The sequence below is a fragment of the Schistocerca nitens genome, chromosome 8 (genome assembly GCF_023898315.1).
Source record: "Schistocerca nitens isolate TAMUIC-IGC-003100 chromosome 8, iqSchNite1.1, whole genome shotgun sequence".
Lineage (NCBI taxonomy): Eukaryota > Metazoa > Arthropoda > Insecta > Orthoptera > Acrididae > Schistocerca > Schistocerca nitens.
In genome coordinates, this window is record NC_064621.1 from 283,440,254 (window position 1) to 283,460,128 (window position 19,875).

Consider the following 19,875-nt stretch of genomic DNA (forward strand, 5'->3'; position numbering starts at 1 on the left):
CTTAAGATCAAATAAGGCAGAAGGGATAGATATCATTCCAAGAGAATTTCTAAAATCATTGGGGGGAGTGGCAACAAAACGACTATTTTCGTTGGTGTGTAGAATGCATGAGTCTGGTGATATACCGTCTGACTTTCGGAAAAATATCATCCATGCAATTCCGAAGACTGAAAAAGCTGCCAAGTGCGAGAATTATCTCACAGTCAGCGTAACAGCTCATGCATCCAAGTTGCTAACAAGAATAATTTGCAGAAGAATGGAAAAGAAAATTGAGTATGTGCTAGATGACGATCAGCTTGGCTTTAGGAAAGTTAAAAGCACGAGAGAGGCAATTCTGGCGTTGAGGTTGATAGAGGAAGCAAGACTAAAGAAAAGCTAAAGTTTTTCATAGGATTTGTCGACCTAGAAAAAGCATTCGCAATGTAACATGGTGCAAGATGTTCTAAATTCAGAAAAAAATAGGGTAAGCTATGGGAAGCGGTGGATAATATACAGTATGTACAACAATCACGAGGGAATAATAAGAGTGGGCGACCAAGAACGAAATGCTCGGATTAGAAAGGGTGTAAGACAGGGGTTTAGTCTTTCGTCCTTACTGTTCAATCTGTACATCGAAGAAGCAACCATGGAAATAACAGAAAGGTCCAGGAATGGAATTAAAATTCAAAGTGAAAGGGTATCAATGATTACGATTCACTGATGACATTGCTATCCTAAGTGAATGTGAAGAAGAATTACATGACCTGCTGAATGGAATGGACAGTCTAATGAGTACAGAATGTGGATTGAGAGTAAATAGAAGGAAGACGAAACTAATGAGAAGTAGCAGAAATGCGAACAGCGAGATCAGGATTGATGGTCACGAAGTAGATGAAGTTAAGGAATTCTGCTACCTAGGCAGTAAAATAACCAATGACGGACGGAGCAAGGAGGACATCAAAAGCAGATCAGCACTGGCAAAAAGGGCATTCCTGGCCAAGAGACGTCTACTAATATCAAACATAGGATTTAATTTGAGGAAGAACTTTCTGAGGATATACGTTTGAAGTACAGCATTGTGCGGCAGTGAAACATGCACTGTGGGAAAACCGGAACAGAAGAGAATCGAAGCATTTGAGATGTGGTGCTATAGACGAATATTGAACATTAGGTGGACTGATAAAGTAAGGAATGAGGAGGATCTGCGCAGAATCGGAGATGAAAGGAATATGTGGAAAACACTGACAAGGAGCAGGGACGGGATGATAGGACATCTCTTAAGACATCAGGGAGCTGAAGAGGGCAAAAACTGTAGAGGAAGACAGAGACTGGAATACATCCAGCAGATAATTGAGGATGCATGTTGCAAGTGCTACTCTGAGACGAAAAGGTTGGCACGGAGGGTAATACGTGGCGGGCTGCATCAAACCATTCAGATGTCTGATGACTCAAAAAAAAATAAAATATATATATATATATATATATATATATATATATATATATATATATATATATATATATATATATACTTGTATTCGTCTTTTCTTTAACTCAATTTGCAGGTTGACCTGTCTCATTAGCATTTTCAATTTCATTTTTTTAAGAATTTAGGAACAATCGGCAACAATGTCGCAAGTAGTCGAAATCTGTTATCCTCTTGTGACTGCAGACTCGCACCGTGCAATCATCTAGCGGCCAGCTACTCGGCCTGTCTCTGACTTGCATAGGATGGATTTCAGTCCACCGCTTCGTTCGGTGAAGCACGAAACAGAGGAAAACACAAGATGATAAATCCATGCTTAATAGCTGTACAAAATACACTACTGGCCATTTAAAGTGCTACACCCAGAAGAAATGCAGATGATAAACGGGTATTCATTAGACAAACATATTATACTAGAACAAACATGTGATTACATTTTTACGCAATTTGGGTGCATAGATCCTGAGAAATCAGTACCCGGAACAACCACCTCTGGCCGTAATAACGGCCTTGATACGCCTGGGCATTGAGTCAAACAGAGCTTGCATGGCGTGTACAGGTACGGCTGCCCATGCAGCTTCAACACGATACCACAGTTCATCAAGAGTAGTGACTGGCGTATTGTGACGAGCTAGTTACTCGGCCACCATTGACCAGACGTTTTCAGTTGGTGAGAGATCTGGAGAATGTGCTGACCAGGGCAGCAGTCGAACATTTTCTGTATCCAGAAAGGCCCGTACAGGACCTGCAACATGCGGTCGTGCATTATTCTGCTGAAATGTAGGGTTTCGCAGGGATCGAATTAAGGGTAGAGCCACGGGTCGTAACACATCTGAAATGTAACGTCCACTGTTCAAATTGCCGTCAATGCGAACAAGAGGTGACCGAGACGTGTAACCAATGGCACCCCATACCATCACACCGGGTGATACGCCAGTATGGCGATGACGAAAACACGCTTCCGATGTGCGTTCACCGCGATGTCGCCAAACACGGATGCGACCATCATGATGCTGTAAACAGAACCTGGATTCATCCGAAAAAATGACGTTTTGCCATTCGTGCACCCAGGTTCGTCGTTGAGTACACCATCGCAGGCGCTCCTGTCTGTGATGCAGCGTCAAGGGTAACCGCAGCCATGCATGGTCTCCGAGCTGATAGTCCATGCTGCTGCAAACGTCGTCGAACTGTTCTTGCAGATGGTTGTCGTGTTGCAAACGTCCCCATCTGTTGACTCAGGGATCGAGACGTGGCTGCACGATCCGTTACAGCCATGCGGATGAGATGCCTGTTATCACGACTGCTAGTGATACGAGGCCGTTGGGATCCAGCACGGCGTTCCGTATTACCCTCCTGAACCCACCGATTCCATATTCTGCTCACAGTAATTGGATCTCGACCAACGCGAGTAGCAATGTCGCGATACGATAAACCGCAATCGCGATAGGCTACAATCCGACCTTTATCAAAGTCGGAAACGTGATGGTACGCATTTCTCCTCCTTACACGAGGCATCACAACAACGTTTCACCAGGCAACGCCGGTGAACTGCTGTTTGTGTATGAGAAATCGGTTGGAATCTTTCCTCATGTCAACACGTTGTAGGTGTCTCCACCGGCACCAACCTTGTGTGAATGCTCTGAAAAGCTGATTATTTGCATATCACAGCATCTTCTTCCTGTCGGTTAAATTTCGCGTCTGTAGCACGTAATCTTCGTGATGTAGCAATTATAATGGCCAGTAGTGTACATTTTTTCGATCTCATTCGGTAGAATAAGAGTGCCGCATTTCACTTTTGTGACACTGTAATATCGTGGAGTGTTGCACAATACTTCACAGCACAGCGACATAAATAAAAGAAAAAATATGTTCTGCAAACACAATATCAATACACAAACAACTCTCGACAAGTGAATCCACACAGAGAATCAATACCCATTTGTGCAACTATTCCGTTTCATTAAGTACCTTTCTCAGGTATGCTATAAGGAAACTTGAACGGGTCTACGAAGTACTCCGTGTAATGATTTTCGTGGTACTGAAGGAGGAAAAATTGCTTCAGTTGCTCCGTCTCGCCGGACGGCTAGCAGAAACTTGAATCCGGTGCGGCCTCTGGGAATCCCCCCAGCAGCGGCCGCCAGAAGCGCTTAGCGGGAAGAGCCTACCCGCACCTTCTGAGTCACTTCGCGGAGCCTGCCGATCCGGTACGAAGCAGATCCGCGAGTGTCAAAGTGCTCCTTCACTGCAGCCGGCACAGCATCACGAATAGCGCCAGACAGGACAGAAAGAAGGTCAGCACCGGTCGTAATATCGCCTGAATTTTATTGTAGATCTCGATTTCAATTAACAGCCTGGCTATCATCAGTGTCATGAATACAAAATACCACAGGAATCAAACAACAATGAAAAAGCGCACTAATCAAGAGCCATATCACAGTTGTACAACATACCTATTGCACAATTACATAATGTTACAGGTAGTCATGTAGACTCAGCATAGTTATCACGACACATATTACAATATAAATTCGATATGTTCGAGCATCAGTCAACCTCAGGCTGCTGTTTATAGACCCACACAGCTAACGTCGAATTTCGCCATGTTGGACGGGCAAAATCCTCTATTTCAATTTCCATGTTTAAAAATCTGGCTTAAGATAAAATTTATACATAAGAATAAAGTGGATTCAAATAATAATTATAGTAAAATACAATTCTGTCAGGAGGCTTATGAATTAAAACAAATATTACGACAAACACTGCAATACATTGAGTCCATTATCGTGAAATACATTAAAATGTGTATCAAATTTATATTCGATAAATGTTAAACAGGAGTTAAGTACTGGCGTAAAAATTATAATTTTTCGTTCTTTTCTTTATTTTATAGTCTAAAAATATAAAATGTGATCACCAATACAAATTTCTCAAGACACTACATACTGAAATTTTGAAACCAGTGTCGTTATTGCCTAATTAACGTTAAAACAATAAAATATTTATAATATGCTTGTTAAAAAATTTCATAAAACATAAGTACCATACATTGATGTTGAAAACTACATTATAATGTGTACTATCTGTAAATACTGGAAAGACTTCTAGATTTTTAGTTATACATTTTGTACTCATATGGTACAAAATCTTCAAATGTGTGTGAAATGTTAAGGGACTTAACTGCTAAGGTCATCAGTCCCTAAGCTTACACACTACTTAACCTAAATTATCCTAAGGACAAACACACACACCCACGCCTGAGGGAGGACTCGAACCTCCGCCGGGATCAGCCGCACACTCATATGGTACACTGTCAAACGTCGTTACTTAGGGATAGCCTATACACTCCAACAAACTCCCCACCCCAGACGATGAGATCCGCCCCGACATTTAATGCTCCTACCAGCTTTAACTCTACCCACTCCACATCAGCGCTCCTTTCTCCTTTTCCCTCTCTATCCATCCCCATCACTTGCCTCTTGTAACCACTACCCTACCCATACGCATCACTCCTCAACCCCTGTCATTCCCACAGTCTGCATCCCCACTATCGACCTTAACTCCAATCATCTCCATAGTTTTCCACGTAACAGACCCCCGTTTTTTTGCCCATGCCTCTCAACCCTATGAAACGCATTCTTTCCTCCCACAATAATTCCCACTGCTCTAGCGCATTTTTATAGAAGAACATCGCAAGGTTGCAACTGAGTTTTTTTAAATTTTAAATATTATTCGTTCTTTTAGCTGTCCGTCTTTAGACTTTCTAATTTAAAACCGAAAGACAGTCCTCATATTATTTTCATCTTTGTCAAATTTTTAAGAATTCTCTTCGCTGAAAGTTGAATATTGTACCGCCCATATGGGGCAAGGAGAATCAAACAACAACATAGAAAAATAATTGGTTGATACGCCCCGCCTGGATCGCCACCAAGTCTTCTATCAAGACCGAGTGAGGTGGCGCAGTGGTTAGCACACTGGACTCGCATTCAGGAGGACGACGGTTCGAACCCGCGTCCAGGCATTCAGATCTAGATTATTGGTTATTTCCCTAAATCGCTCCAGGCAAATGCCGGGATGGTTCCTTTGAAAGTGTACGCACTTTTTCCTTCCCCCGTCCTTGACACAGTTCCACCTTGTGCTCTGTCTCTAATGACCTCGAAGTCGACGGGACGTTAAACTCAATCTACATTTCTTTCTGCTATCAAGAAGGCGGCTTTCAAAAAGTATCCATAGAAATATGTGATGGCTAAAAGTCTCCATCTCCTCAATAAAATCTAAAAATCTGCCCTTCTCATTCCAAGGAAGGTGTTTCCTATTTCTGTTCAAAAATGGCTTTGAGCACTATGGGACTTAACTGCTGAGGTTATCAGTCACCTACAACTTAGAACTAATTAAACCTAACTAAGGACATCACACACATCCATGCCCGAGGCAGGATTCGAACCTGCGACCGTAGCGGTCGCACAGTTCCAGACTGTAGCGCCTAGAACCGCTCGGCCACTCCGGCCGGCCCTATTTATGTCCTGGATTGCATCAACGTCGTGGCGAACAATTATTCACATGGAAGCAAACTTTATATTTTTTGTTTTGTTTTGGGCGTGTATTATTGGATTAAAGACCTTCATCTTATTTTGGCTTACCAAGGCAAGTGGGGAGGAGCAAGCGTTCATATTTTGTCCATACATTAATTTAGAAATTTCTCAGCTTAATTTCAGAGAATAAAGTAACGTGATGACTAGAAATTAACAAGGAATTTTATAACATGTAAGCTACGTTTAACACAGCGCACTTTTCAGTTGTGAAAAGGGCGTGGTTTCGTGGACGGGTGTGAGGCTTGCGTGCAACGTTCAGCCAAGTAAAGGCGCACATTCACCGGCTACCCAATTTGCTGTCAATGACAAACCCAACACGGTTCGTGGGTCAACAGGTGAAGCTTGCAAACCACACTAAACTGAAGCACAAGAAACGCGGGAAGACTCTTTACTACGAAGAACAAAAATGGTTCAAATGGCTCTGAGCACTATGGGACTCAACATCTTAGGTCATAAGTCCCCTAGAACTTAGAACTACTTAAACCTAACTAACCTAAGGACACCACACACACCCATGCCCGAGGCAGGATTCGAACCTGCGACCGTAGCAGTCCCGCGGTTCCGGACTGCAGCGCCAGAACCGCTAGACCACCGCGGCCGGCACGAAGAACAAGTAATAGGTCAGGTTACGAGGATCGTCAAACAAGCAAGATTCCCTATTTCATTTCTGTGAAAAATAAACTGTGCCGTGGTATGTGAGGGCTGGCGAGGTTGGTGGTATGTGTTGACAACACAGAGGCTTACGATGCATACCGCAGTGTCTTCCCAGTACGCTGCCAGCTGGCATGGAGCTAGCTACAACTGCAATGTGTGTCCTCTTGTGTGTTACCAAAAGTGCTTGGAGGCCCATAGCGACTATGTGAAAAGCACAGAAGCGTTGTCTCATGGCAATAAAATTATTTAACCATGATAAATTGTGTGTAAAATAGCCCTCTTACATCCCAAATGTAGACAGAAACTACTGAAAGAAACAACATTCCCGTAATTTACGTGCTCGTATAACTATGGCTTTCAGACCACTGTTTGCAGTCGTAGCGCTCGGTGAAGTACTGACGACTTCCCGTGGAAGCCCAGGTGAATGTCTCCAGTAACACTAATGGACCCCAGTTGCCTCCGTCCGTGACACAGTCCATGTTTCGGGCATCTGTTCACCTGGATGACTGCCTATCCGGCACGACTATCGACCCGGTGTAACAAGAAACGTGATTCATCCTACCTCCTGACACGTTTCCACTGATCCACGATCAAAACTCGGTATCGTGCCCACGAGGATTTCATTGTGTGAGCTTGGAAGGCCCTATGTATCGTCTGTTGTGAAGCATCATACTCAAGGAAGTGCGCCGAACGATGTGCTCCGAAACAGAAGTGCACTCTGCCGTCAGAACTGTCCTGCTTTGGAGAGTGGACCTGTGTCCAGCCTCCAAGTTGTGTGAGGATTGACGTCCAACACCTAGTCGCCCACTCTTGGTTCCGTTGTCATTCAACCACATCCTACAGATGCTCACGGCAGTAGCAAGCGAACAACCGACCAGTTTCTCTGTTTCCGAGAAGCTCATTCACAGTTGCAGGTCCACGGCAATCTGCGCTTTGTCAAAGTCGCTTAAGTCATAGGATTTCCCTATTTTCAGCGTAACGTCGCTAGAATAATGACCCACTCGTCTCTCTTCTGCTTATAAACTTTCCTTATTACCTTGTTACGTACACTCAAACCCCTAGGCGACATTCGATCACGCGGTAGATGCTGGTCGTAATGTTTCGGGTCATCAGTGAGCATCTTATTATATCAAGACGACATGGGGTTGTTACTCTACACCATGGAAGAGGAAGCCATGAACGATCTCAGACAAGAAAGCTGAATCCAGTGTTACATAATATTGGTTTCTATAGGAATGAAGGCAGACTGCACCACATGTCTTCCGAATTCACAATACGGTGCGAGCTCGATACTGAAAAACACTTTTAAATCACTATACTCAGTGCCAGCAGGAGAATGCGCATACTTAATAAGGGGTGTTCAAAAAGTCTCTCCGCAGTGCCGTATGATTGTTAGCCGCGCGTGCCGTATGCCGCAATGAATATACCAAAATGAATCTCAGTGAAATACAAGTTATTAATTTATTGAATATTCATTTTTACTTACAAATTTTCACATTAAATGTTGTTGAATACACATTCAATTCGCCTAATCGTGTGTCCAAACACAAGCTGTAACATTTCTTCTGTAACAGACGCAGTGAAAGTGGATATTGCAGTTTTCAATTCATCGATGTATTTTGGGAAGTTTTGTAGGCAGTTGCTTTCGCTGCACCCCAGAAGAGAAAGTCAGGTGATGTTAGGTCAGGCGATCGTGAAGGCCAAAGTCCCTGTGAAATCATGCGATCCCCAAAAACATCAGCAAGCAGTGACATTGTATGCGCGATTGCACCATCTTATTGAAAATAACCGTTCAGTATTTCACTTAACACAAGTTCTCCTATGAATGGGTACAGAATATCACTGCAGTATCGCTTTGCGTTTATTGTTTCGTTGAAAAATATGGGACCCACAATCCGACGTCTAGAAATTGCAATCCAAACTCCTATTTTCACACAATGAAATGGTTCCTCATGAATACACAATGGATTTGCAGTACTCCACATACGAAAATTTTGCGAGTTCGTGTACCCAGGTAAATGAAACCACGCCTCATCAGTGAAAAACGTTTCATTAAGAATATCCCTTCCATTTTGTTGAACGAAATTTTTGAACCATTGACAATAATTCAGTCTTTTGCCATAGTCAGTATTTTTCAGTTCTTGCACGACTGTCACTTTGTATGGGAAAAGTTCTAATTTTTTCCTTACAGCTGTGTGGGCCGTTCCGACACAAACATCAAAAATCCTGGCCGAATTTTCTTCCTGACTTGTTCGGACTCATGGACATTTTATCGGAAAAATCGAGTAGTTTCTCCTCAAACAAAACGCTAGGACGACCACTTCTCGGTGCATCTGTCACTGAACCCGTACTAAGAAATTTGTTAATCAAATCTCGTACAGTATCGCGATGTGGGAGTGTTGTCTCCGGGAAAACTGAAATAAATGTTTGACGAACTGAAACTATGTATTTACCGCCAGCTTTGAACACCTGTTCGTCTAAAAATACAGACACTAACACACACACACACACACACACACACACACACACACACACACACACACACACACATACACAAACGCACACACAAATTGCATACACGATCAGATCACAGATACTTCAATAATTACACTCTAAAGTTTGGCAATAACATTCGATCTTTGGCAAAAACATTTGACAGTCGGCAACAGAAACCAAAACATTGCATTGAAACAAGCGTTCAGTTCATAGTGCTGTGGAATGTGGAAAAAAAACACAAATTGGCATTCATAAGAAGAAAAACAACACCAAAAATGCAACAGGAGCGAAATATGTAAGAAATTGTCCACGCAACCTGTAAGTACAGTTCAAAACATTACTACTTAATAGGAAGTACCAACCACCAGAACTGTTTATAATCTATAGGTACAGTGACAAAAATGTAAATTAAGTAGCAAACATATGTACATATTCCGGGCCTCTGATGATGCCTTGCAGAAAATAAAGGCGAAACGCGTATGGCACTAAAATAGTGTTTTAGTCAGTTGTTGTCAGACGGTCCATAAGTAAAAATTATCAATATACCGTAATATCAAGTTGAATTTTATGTCAAATACAAAGGTCTGCAGTCTCTTGTCGGTGTAAATGATTGAAGCTTCTAAGTCAATGCGGTCAAGACATACGGCCATATGTGCCATATGTTTTGATACAAGCTCACCCACCAAAATATACACATCCATGTCTGTCTTGCTGGTTTAGGGGCAAAGCAGTAAAGCGTATGCCTGGAAACGGTGATTTCGAGGGATGGAATTGCAGGCGAATCACGAATTTTTCAGTCTTCGTTTTAACCTAACGTTCTTCTATCAATGATGTGAAGGATTCCTAGTTGCACTACAGGTCGCCTTTCTCCAGTTGGATAACTGTGGTAAGTTAGGGGCACGCAAGTTGCCAATAGCGTCCAAACGAAATGCTTGCAACAGATCATTTGGCCACACGAATTTATTACTGTTATTATTATTTATGTACGTAATTAAGTTTTGTCAGGAATCCTCAGACCGCGAGTTCTATTCTTCGAGAAACGAAAACCATTTTAGAATAGCTGCTCGCCAGTAATTTAAGTCCGTAGAAGATACAGTGTGGCAGCGACAGTTTCCTTATGTTATATTTCGATCTCAAGAAAGACAAATTAAACTATACTTTTCGCAGTCTTTTTGTACGAATGAATCAGTACTCCATGTACTCAACTATTATCTGTTGGTTTCCGATGGCACTGAAAAGCCACGGAGAAAGACGAATGAAAAGGTAATGTGGGCAGTATTGTCTCCGTTCGGACAGTTACTTTTTAAATGTACAGAATACCCGAGAATTCCCTATCAGTTTATAGGAAGGATCACTTTAATTGAAATGAAACTTTTACGATATGAAACAGTATGAATATAATACGGGAGAAGACAGCGTAATTCAGTATAATCACTGATGTTCGACATGACTGGCCTCCTTACCGAAGCAAAGTTGCCATCCTCGCCTCGGTGCACCTCAACAAGTGCTGCAACACTGCTGGGGTAATTCTACACACCGCTGCAGAAATGCTTTCACTCAGCGCTGGTCGTCACCACGTACAGCAGACTCTTGAGGAGGCCCCATGTGAAAACGTCCAAGGACGTTATGTCAGACGATCGTGCTACTGAGAAGAGATGGTTCAAATGGCTCTGAGCACTATGGGACTTAACATCTACGGTCATCAGTCCCCTAGAACTTAGAACTACTTAAACCTAACTAACCTAAGGACAGCACACAACACTCAGCCATCACGAGGCAGAGAAAATCCCTGACCCCGCCGGGAATCGAACCCGGGAACCCGGGCGTGGGTACTGACAAGGGAACCTCCCCATCGCACCCCCCTCAGATTTAGTTATAAGTTGGCACAGTGGATAGGCCTTGAAAAACTAAACACAGATCAATCGAGAAAACAGGAAGAAGTTGTGTGGAACTATGAAAAAAATAAACAAAATATACAAACTGAGTAGTCCATGTTGCAAGATATGCAATATCAGGGACTATTTAGCATCAGGAGCGCCGTGGTCCCGTGGTTAGCGTCGGCAGTTGCGGAACGAGGGGTCCTTGGTTCAAGTCTTCCCTCGAGTAAAAATTTTAAATTTTTTATTTTCAGACTATTATCTGTCCGTGGTCGTGTGTCAATTATCCAAGTTCAGGCACTCACACATAATCATCTTCGCTCTCCTAAATTCCAGGACATGTTCAGATTTGCTTGGACATTGCAGGATTTGACGGTCTACACACGGAAAAATTTGAAACGTTAAAACATGTTTCGACAGAGCACAGGGAAAATTGTCCAACTGTGTAACTGTTGCATTCATTTGTTGCAGTTTATGTGACAAACTCTTATGTTTTCATCACTTTTTTGGGAGTGATTATCACATCCACAAGAAAACCTAAATCGGGCAAGGTAGATGAATCTTTCTACCCATTCGCCAAAGTGGGTCGACAACACATTCCTGTCATATGACGCATATGCCGTCACCAGTGTCGTATAGAATATATCAGACGTGTTTTCCTGTGGAGGAATCGGTTGACCTATGACCTTGCGATCAAATGTTTTCGGTTCCCATTGGAGAGGCACGTTCTTTCGTCTACTAATCGCACGGTTTTGCGGTGCGGCCGCAAAACAGACACTAAACGTATTGCAGTGAACAGAGACGTCAATGAACGAACGGACCTGATCATAACTTCGCGAAAATAAAGATAGTAAAATTTTCACTCGAGGGAAGACTTGAACCCATGACCCCCCCTTCTGCAGCTGCTCACGCTAACCACGGGACCACGGCGCTCCTGCGCTTACTCTGTCCTCAGATGTTGCCCATCTTACGACTGGACTACTCAGTTTGTACATTTTGCTTATTTTTTTCATAGTTCCACACAGCTTCTTCCTGTTTTCTCCATCGATCTGTGTTCGGTTTTTCAAGGCCTATCCACTGTGCCAACTTATAACTAAATCTGAGGGGGGTGCGATGGGGAGGTTCCCTTGTGAGAAGCGTGGTGAGCCTCGTCCAATCATGCCTTCTGGGAACGTATCGTTGAGGTATTTACGGGAACTGTGCGCAAAGAGTGGTAGGGCGCTGTCTTGTTGAAACAGCATCCAATCTAGAAAGTTCTCGGGAAACAGTTGGTGCCGCAGGAATCGCTCAAGCATATACATCTTCGATGTGACTGTTGCATCTGCAAAAAGGAAGGGAAAGTAATTGCTCTGTTGGGTGATGCCCAGCCACACATTTACGTTTGGAGTGTTACGTTCAAATTACATGGCAATAGGTGGATGAACAACCACCCAGATCCTGCAGTTGGGGCGATTGAGGAGGCGACAGGTAAGACTCATCACTGAACAGGATGTGTGACAACAAACGTTCATAGCTTACTGCCTCAATTAAGTCGTGGCACATCTCCATGCGTGACTCACATTGCTGAGGTTCAAAATGATGGACCACCTGGGTGTGATAAGCCTTTTTCTTCAGTATGAAATCCAACTTTGGCACACAGTGGGCTTTCAGATGTCGTGTTCTGACCGAAAAGACGTGTCGACTGCTTTTGGTCTCTGCTCGACAGCCTGTCGTATGGTCTCCACAGCTCCCTGCAACGTCGATGACCGACTGGAATATTTCTCGACACAGACATTTGCACTTTACTCGAACTTGTTGACCTAACCACTAATGGTTTCTTGCGTTGGGGCTTCTCTACGGTAGCGCAGATGAAACCATTCTTGAACCTCAGCAAAGGGTAGTCCTCGGAGTCTCCAACTTGCAGCGGTGACTCGTTGTTCTGTGGTCAACATCTTTCAGATCCCCTGCAATAAACAGAGAAGAATTAGCGTTGTTCCGTGAACGATTAGGGACTTCTAGGGCATTATGCGTTTTGTACACACCCCTTCAAAAATGTCAGAACATTTTTTCTAAATGGTTCAAATGGCTCTGAGCACTATGGGACTTAACTTATAAGGTCATCAGTTGCCTAGAACTTAGAACCACTTAAACCTAACTAACCTAAGGACATCACACACATCCACGCCCGAGGCAGGATTCGAACCTGCGACCGTAGCGGTCTCGTGGTTCCAGATCGTAGCGCCTAGAACCGCTCGGCCACTTCGGCCGGCCATTTTTTCTATGTCAGCTTACTTTCGTTTATGTTGTTAGCAGGTTCGCTGATGAAGGTGAGTTTGGGCGAAGGAATGTACAGGCCTAGTTACATACGTTTTTTGTGCGCCGGTAAAATGCTAATTTCAAGTAGAAGAAAGATACTGATTCGTGATGAAATAAGGGGTGGCAAATGGGAAAAAAATGTCGTTTCATCAATGTTCTGATACATAAAGCCGTCAGAAGGCTACTGAGCCGCCACAAATGACTGAGGTGAAAGTGGTGGAGATGTGGGACACTCATCTAAGAGGCGGCATCCTTATTTCAAGTTTGTCACGAAAAAGAAGACACCTAACTGAACTGTGTATTCGCCATTCTTAGCTTTCTATCCACTTTGGGCAGGCATGCTATACGTTTGTACCAGGCCAAGGGTGCTGAAGTTAACTGATTCAGTATGGAAGGTAGGAGATGAGGTGCTGGCGGAAGCAAAGCTGTGAGGACGGGTCGTGAGTCGTGCTTGGGTAACTCAGAAGGCAGAGCACTTGCCCACGGAATGTACGGGTTTTCAATCTCGGTCCGTCACACAGTTTCAATCTGCCAGCAAGTTTCATATCAGCGAACGCTCCACTACAGAGAGAAATTTCATTCTGGAAACATCGCTCAGTCTGTGCCTAAGACATGTCTCGGCAATATCCTTTCTTCCTGGGAGCTTTTGTGAAGTTTGAAAGGTAGGGGCTAGGTACTGGTGGAAGTAAATCTGTGAGGACGAGTCGTGAGTCGTACTTATGTAGCTCAGTGGCTAGTTCAGCATGTTCGTTCTGTAAGAAAGGTGACCGCCATCTGTACTAGGAAAAAAAAAAGGAAAAGAGAGAGAGTGTGAAGTTTTCAGCGATGAACTTGAAGAGGCAACAGATGTCCGCTGAGACCAAATGACAGGAACAATAATGAATAAAACAGAAAAAAAGTCGACAAATCACTTGCCACGAAAGGACAGGTTCCCAGTTCCAGTCCCCGTCAGGCACACAGTTTTAATCTTTTAATCTGCTAGGAACTTTCATATCAACACACACTCGGCTACAGAGTTTATATTTCATTCGGTGTATTGAAGTACAGTTCTACAAGGGGCAGTGTCTGTACTCTTATTCACAAAATAAATTAGATTTTGTTCTCAGCGGTACGTCGTTTCCTTTATATAGTCAGATGGACTGAAGATATTCTAATTTAGTATCCAGTAATGCAGTGTGCAATTTTTATTATGAATTCCACATGGAGCTGGGACTATTATTTATTCTTAGTTTTTCATTTCGTATTCTTTGGAGCTCAGTTATGCCCAGAGCGCATTTTAGGGCACATGTCATGATTTTTATGTTGGTAAATTAATATTTGCAGGAGATTTTTATTTAGGCCCCTAACAGCAAGAGTTCCCCCGATTCAAACTATAAAAATTCAACTCAAGATCTCGGATTATTCAGTTTTTCTTAGAGATTGGAGTCGCCACAGCGCAGAGCAAAAATCAGCGAAACTTGATTCGTGCGAAACCTTCGAATCCACTGGGCACTGAAATTAAAAGCTGTACTACCTGGGCATGTCATAGAACTTGAAACGACATATTTTATAGATGATTTTGTCAATCTCACACTCTTTAATATCTCACATTTACAGTCTTGTAATTACGCGGCAAGGAGGTGATGGGGGGAAGGACGGACAGAGAGCTTAGCTGGAGGTGTAGAGAAGATTCAGTTCCATTATTCTTTCGAGGCTCTCCCGTTTTTTTCCTTTTTTTCAATAGCGTCTCGTTGATAAATACGAAACTAGCTTTTAGTTAGATGCCGCTTCAAGCGAAAGTGATTACTCTTATCACAACTGTCGTTCAAAGTTAATTACATTCCTCCGTTATTTCTGCTGGCAGTTTTACGAAGTTTTGAGTTACCATGCACATGCTGTGCTGCTAGCGACTACAGATATTTGTATGAAAACATTTCTAACGAATGTTGTACTAAAGCTAGCATAAACTGAGAAGGTATGTGTGAGAGAGAAACGTTTACAAGATGTTATTACGACTGTTCTTAGGTCAGAGGCTTCTGAGGAAGGATTCACGCACATGCGGTTCACTTGTTCGTGATTTCTTTTTCTTATTGCAGATGCTTAAGCTGCCTTTTTTTGGAACGATTCAGAACACGCATCATGTCCGAAGACTGTGTTGACGGAGTCACCCTGCATAGCTACAAAAGTTTACATACACATGAACCTTATTGCTGTATAATTATTCCTTAATACCTTAGGAAGTGGTCCTTCAACTTATCTCTTATTTGAAACAACTTCTCCCTTGAATCTCATTTTCCTCGGTGACATTCCGTGTCTCTTCAGTACTTACTCTATCTAGCCATCTAATTTCTAATGTTCTTATATAACACGATATTTCAAACTCTTTTATTCTTTTCTTGTCTATGTTGTTATCGTCCACGTTTTACTTACATTTAACGGTTCTGTCTATATTCTTTCAGAAAATATTGCCCTAACTGGTATTATACAGTAGCATTAAGACTTCTATTGCAAAAGTATAATGCTACCACGTTAGTCATACGAGATTCCATAATTAACAAAAACATCTGTTACTTTCCCACCAGTGACTTGACCTCCCTTTATTAACGTTTTAGGTGAAGATCCGAAACTTCAAGTATGACCTCCTGTTAGAACTAAAAATATTCCCTGGTATACTGTACGACGTTCTCCACATTAAAATGCTTCATGTTCTTTGATTTAATTTTTAGTTCAAGCTGTAGATCACCACATAACTTGTGTTGCGATCAGGTTCTCTAGTTGTAATATATTCAGCAGTCTGTATAAGTTAAAATGTCAACATTAATCGTTAGTTTCCTCACTACAAAACATATTATAAGAGCTGGTTCCGGAGTAGTAAATCTTCGGACTTCGTTTTAAGAGAAAATAAGACTACAGATTCCAAAATGAGCAAAGCAGTTATTCATTCAATTAGACGCGGATGGCGCGTCCTCATCACACCGCCGAACTTACGCTTCACAGCGATAGTAAACTGCTGAAACGTTAAATACGTACTTATAAGTACTCAAGGATACTGAGCAGATATGTTTAAATAGTATAAACTCACAATATGTGAGTATTATTGTAATTATTCCATTCAATTTAAGACCCCTTGAATTGCTACATCATTTTGCAGTAGCCATTCAAAGTGCCATTAGGTGAGTAGTTTCACATAACATAGGAAAATATACACAGTACTTACATCATCTTAAAATACATGCTTTTCTTTAAATCTATGCTTTTCTTTAAATCAGAAAATATTCAATAATTATTAGGAAATAGAATTCAGTTCTTTGTGGAAATGCGCAATACAGTGTCTTTCTGTTTGTCATTCAGTTAGTTAAACAAGATGGTCACCATTTATTCGTTTAATGATTCATGAATAACATTTCTTTTTACGACAAAGTATGCAAGGATATATGCGCTTGCACTTCACAGTCTATAATATTCACCAAATAGGTTGTTAGTTTTACATATTTTCAAAATTAGTTTGTACTGGTTACGTCTTTCATCTGTAAGAGTCATGGTGCGTTGGTAACAAGTGGATTTTATTTCCTTTTGGTAATGCGAGCAACGTTCTATTTCATGTGCTGGAGGATGTCAGGATCGGACACACAGGAGAGCGTACCAAAGGAATGGCTCAGGCAATGTTATTCGACGTGTTAAGGTCAATCTTGGAAGCCAGTCTATGGATCAGGCTGGATCAGTACGCAGGAATCATGAACATGTTTTGTCCGACAACTCTTGTTCATCCTAGTTGGTTCAGCAGCTCGGCGGTCGTGAGACAGGCGTGCCACAGAATTACTGCCACTTAAGGCATGACTAGAGCAAATTACAGTAAAACACAGATAATACTTTACACGAAAAGGAGTGAAAACATACAGTGTGACGCAAAACAGGTGCTAGAAAATTTTTGTCTTATTGTACGTAACATGTAGTGATACACTGATACATTCTTGTTATCGTATTTGTGCTGTAGCAGACAACATGAAGCTGAATACAGAAGGTTTTCAGAGTGGTTTCCTTTTGCCACAGTAAGTGTGCAGCAGCTTGAACTGAATTTTAATGACTTTCTGAAGAACAGCATTTCCGGCTACACGAATCTCTCTGAAAATTGCAGTATGAAGATCCTTGAATGTTGGAGATTCTGTCCTTTAGGTAACCTTGTAAGAAATGATGACACGGGCTGAGATCTTGACTATAACTGCGTCGTTCCATATCTTGTCCAACGAATGCCAGAGTGTCCAGGGCGATTACCGATGTCTGAATGTCACATAAAGAAAATGGAAGACGTCTGCCGTACAGTAAGAATGTGTTCCATCCAGCATGAGCCAGCAGTTCACAGCATTCGGCAGGGTCGTGCAGTCGGTAAAAAGTCATGCTCTAGGACTTGTCTGTACTTGTCTTGTGTGACAGACTCCTCAATAAAAGTGGACCCAATAATGCACTGTGCGCTAATTGCGCATGTGAATAGTGACTTTTTGTGAACGAACTAGAGCAGCAGCTCGAACGTGTCGATTCACAGTACCGCTGTTTTAATGTTAGTGCTTCCAAATGTGAGTTGGGACGCCAGTGAGTGAGCTATTGAATTTCAAAGCCATAATAACGACAGTTGTTGTTGTTGTGGTCTTCAGTCCTGAGACTGGTTTGATGCAACTGTCCATGCTACTCTACCCTGTGCAAGCTTCATCATCTCCCAGTACCTACTGCAACCTACATCCTTTTGAATCTGTTTAGTGTATTCATCTCTTGGCCTCCCTCTACGATTTTTACCCTCCACGCTGCCCTCCAATACTAAATTGGTGATCCCTTGATGCCTCAGAGAACATGTCCTACCAACCGATCCCTTCTTCTGGTCAAGTTGTGTCACAAACTTCTCTTCTCCCCAATCCTATTCAATACCTCCTCATTGGTTATGTGATCTACCCATCTAATCTTCAGCATTCTTCTGTAGCACCAAATTTCGAAAGCTTCTATTCTCTTCTTGTCCAAACTATCGTCCATGTTTCACTTCCATACATGGCTACACTCCATACAAACACTCTCAGAAATGACTTCCTGACACTTAAATATATACTCGATGTTAACAAATTTCTCTTCTTCAGAAAAGCTTTCCTTGCCATTGCCAGCCTGCCTTTTATATCCTCTCTACTTCGACCATCATCAGTTATTTTGCTCTCCAAATAGCAAAACTCCTTTACTACTTTAAGTGTCTCATTTCCTAATCTAATTCCCTCAGCATCACCCGACTTTATTCGACTACGTTCCATTATCCGCGTTTTGCTTTTGTTGATGTTCATCTTATATCCTCCTTTCAAGACACTATTCATTCCGTTCAACTGCTCTTCCAAGTCCTTTGCTGTCTCTGACAGAATTACAATGTCATCGGCAAACCTCAAAGTCTAACGACAGTATCACAAGGAGAATCATTTACGGCCTACGATTATACCACAGCAGACAAACACGTATTTAGATATACATTTATTATAGACGCGATGAGTCCATATGTAATTGTGGGAGGTACTTAAGTTCATTATAATCTGAGCGTGACTTCAGGTTTTTTAGTTACCTGACATTGTCAGAAGGCGAAAACTTCCAAAATAGAAGTTTTATTGGCCAGATCGCATTTGATACATATCCTGATTACTAGTATAAGCAAAGTTACACCAATATCTTCAGTTTATCGGAATTTTTGCTTTGTATTATAGGTTATGCAGGATATTAATCATGTTCGATCTGAATTCCGTTAACGACTGAGCATGCGCAATTTTAGCGTCCCTGCTGATCTTTTTATTGGTTTTATTCCGAATTTAAGTCAAAAACAAAGGCGCGGCAAGTAAATGCACCGACAATCAGAGCTGACGTCACAGTAAGTGGAGTGGTTGGCTCAATCCACTCGCCGTTGTCTGACGCTTGACGGACGCGCAGAAGTCTATAATGAGTGTTCGTGACTTCTTCGAGCTCAGCACACATCATTTCTTTGTCACAACAGAAGCAAAATATGAGTCCCTAAGTACATCATAAGGTAAACGCAGCGCAACCACAGTGCATACACCAACAACACAATTTATCGTCCGTCATGCAATGTTGCAACACCGCAGCCGTATCGTCGAATTTCACATAACATACGTCTATCACAATTTCTTCAGTTATCGTATTCGCTATTACGGTAACTCTTTGACATTGCACTTTAATACAACACAATTTGTCAGTAGACTTTACATAGATCATGCTCTGGTCAACTCTCCCACATGAATTCCAAGATTTTCTCTTCAAATATTTCTAGGCAACATATTTACAAATTCATTATGTGCATATCTTCAAACAAGAATATTTTCCTTAGATTAATTTCCATATTTACAATCATTTCTTAAAATCTCTCAACGAACCTGACCTGCTTACCAAATCCTGCATCAGAAAAGTGTCATGTTTACTCGGGACAGTTGGTCTGTCACAGGCTAAAATTCAATTTCTGGGCACAGTGTCACCTGTAGGATAAAATACGAAA

The 19,875-nt window shown here is 42.1% G+C and overlaps 1 long non-coding RNA gene across 5 annotated transcripts in view; it reads right to left on the bottom strand.

Moving 5' to 3' along the window:
- Positions 1-19,875, bottom strand: part of LOC126199276 (uncharacterized) — a 502,300-nt gene that overhangs the window by 73,937 nt on the left and 408,488 nt on the right. For 2 of the 5 annotated variants that reach the window (XR_007540139.1, XR_007540141.1), the window contains exon 4: positions 12,638-13,021. The exons of 2 other annotated variants lie outside the window; for them this stretch is intronic. This is a non-coding gene — a long non-coding RNA (uncharacterized LOC126199276). Of the gene's footprint in view, positions 1-8,251; positions 8,415-12,637; positions 13,022-19,875 lie in introns of those variants that run through there. One more of the 5 variants, XR_007540142.1, reaches the window with a different exon arrangement.